Raw genomic sequence first — 2,752 nt, 5'->3', positions numbered from 1 at the left:
TGATTGGCCGAATTCCTCAAGCGTGTGACAGAAATGTCACGCCTTTACCATATGCCCTGTCCGGCCGGAGCGACGAGACAAAAACATGAAAACCCATTATAAACGAGGCATTTGTTGCATCCAGTGGGGACATAATTACAGATTATAATAACTTATACTGGCTTTTTATGCGTTGCATCGCGCCGCGTAAACATAAAACCATGTCTTCATTTGTGATCGTAGAAACGGCAAACAACAAGCGCTACTCTACACTGCTCAAAACTAGTGTTTGAATCGTCAGTGGCAAATATGAAAACGTACTTACAGTCTGCGAGTCAGAACAGCCGGCATTGTAGTCTACTCTCCCAGGATCAGGAAACAGTCCTCCATAAAATGTGCTGCACACATCTGAATATTTGGGTTGAACTTTTCTGGAACAGTGTTGTAAATACAACTTAACCACCGATTTCTAGTCGTGTCCCCTTTTGGAAGGCCAAACAAAGTATTTTCGCTTTCGCAACGAAACGCACAGCGTCTTCACAACATGGCGGCGGCAACAACAATACTACAGCGAGAATAAAAGTTACGCCTTCTTTCTTTGCGTGAACATTTGGGCGCCGTTATGCAAATCTTCCCACATCGTGATGTAGACATGTGGGGGCGTGTTTAAATAAGGCATTTTAGGAGGGTGTGGACTAGTCTTAAACCCAAAGAGATATTCTTTATAAAAGTTGAGACTTTAGTCTTTGCAACTTTAGGGATCTTATCTATTCACGAACAGCTTGTAACACTGCAAAGAGAAAGGAAAACTTGAAATCATATGACATCATATGACCCTTTTAACACCTCGCATGTGTAGTCAAACCTATATACACACATAATGGATACTCATTCCTGTTACCCAGTTTCATTCCTGTTACTAAATAGCTTTTTCTTTAAAAAATAAAATTAAACCACTATTTTTTTTATTTAAGTTGTATTCGTTATCTATTTTAGTTTTAGTTACAGTTGTAGTAATGTTGTCATTTTATTAGTTTTTTTATTATGTCTGTATAGGTTTTTTATTCAGTTTTAGTTTTATTTCATTTGAGTTATTTCAGTACTTCAACATACAAAATGGAAATGAAATAATATATATATATATTGAATGTATTTATATATATGTACATGTATATGTATATGTGTGTGGCTGTACATACACATGTAAGTTAGTTGTTTTTTGGTGTTTGGCTTAGTGTTATGTTATAATCATTATTATACTCATACCTTTTGTTCTTTTAATATTTTGAATTGTTTTTAGCTTTATTTTTTTGTTTTCATTTCAATGTTTAGTTTTGAAATGTTGTTGTATGCATTTGTCATTTTTATTTAATTTATTTTATTTTCTTAAATGTGTGTGTGTGTGTGTGTGTGTGTGTGTGTGTGTGTGTGTATATATATATATATAGTATTTATAGAGTATTAGCTTTTAGTTTTAATTACTTTTTCTTATTTGTAAGTCGCTTTGGATAAAAGCGTCTGCTAAATGACAAAGTAAAGTAAAGTAAGTTTGATCCATTTACCCCATTGTTTAATAAATTGCAACATAGAAAATTGATAAGCTTGAGGTTTGAGTCGCCTTTGAAATGAAAAAATGGGTTTGTGTGCTTTAGAAATTTACACCTTGTGTCGATAAATAGTGTTTTTTTTTTATGATAAATATTATTTTTTGACCATGAAACCAACAATTTCTTTAAAATAAACACCTGGCTGAATGGAAAATGAAGGAATTTGTTGACATATTTTGAAACATGCTTTTTTTAAAGACAAGAGTTTTGGTAACAATCACACTCATGTGCATGAAATGGAAGAAATGCTTGCTGAAATACAAAAATAAATCATATGTTTTTCTGTGTATCAAATACTGTAATCATGTCACATATTTCATTCATTTTATGAAATCAGTTAAATTACAGTTGGAAGTGCTCAGTACCGTCCTACGGGCCATAAAACCACTTTATTTTTCCCTTTTACTTTTCTAAACTAGACTTGTAAAATTCTAAACCTTATTTAAAGGTGTAATGGCAAATATCAACGACCCCTCGCTACTACACATAAGAGATTTAACAACATTATCCATATGAACTACATTTACATTTAGTCATTTAGCAGACGCTTTTATCCAAAGCGACTTACAACTGGGGGCTACATAAAGCGATTCTTCTTAGAGAGGCAACCAGACACAGGAAGTGCTTGTAATACCAAGTTTTTAGACATTGTTCAAATAAGTACAAGCTAGAAAGAGAAGGAATAAATAAAGATATATATATATATAAGAACTGATGATTTGGAATCAGCTTTTGCAATCCGCAAGGCTTCCGTGACTGACAGTAGCGCAGTCTCAGTTGAACTAACCTATTGAACTTATATATGCTACAGTTTAAATGTAAATCCACATTTATAAATCCAACACAAAATGAATACTTGTGGCCCCTGACGATATATTGAGTTCATATGAAGTGAAACAATCGGTTTTGCAATTTGCAAGAAACTGAACATTATTTACATCATTACCGGTAACCCAGAGCCTCAGGCAAACGATATGGAGTGATGTTCGGTTTGCATGTTTTGTGTGAGAATTTCAATTCAATTCAAGTTTATTTGTATAGCGCTTTTTACGATACAAATCGTTGCAAAGCACCTTTACAGAAAATTACGTTTCTACAATATTTAGTAGTAGTTTATCAGTGGTGACTGTCAGTTTATGTACATATGGCAGAAATGTACAGAAAAA

This window comes from Sinocyclocheilus anshuiensis, unplaced genomic scaffold (genome assembly GCF_001515605.1).
Source record: "Sinocyclocheilus anshuiensis isolate Anshui unplaced genomic scaffold, SAMN03320099.WGS_v1.1 scaffold1181, whole genome shotgun sequence".
Lineage (NCBI taxonomy): Eukaryota > Metazoa > Chordata > Actinopteri > Cypriniformes > Cyprinidae > Sinocyclocheilus > Sinocyclocheilus anshuiensis.
Note: the sequence above shows the minus strand (reverse complement) of the source record.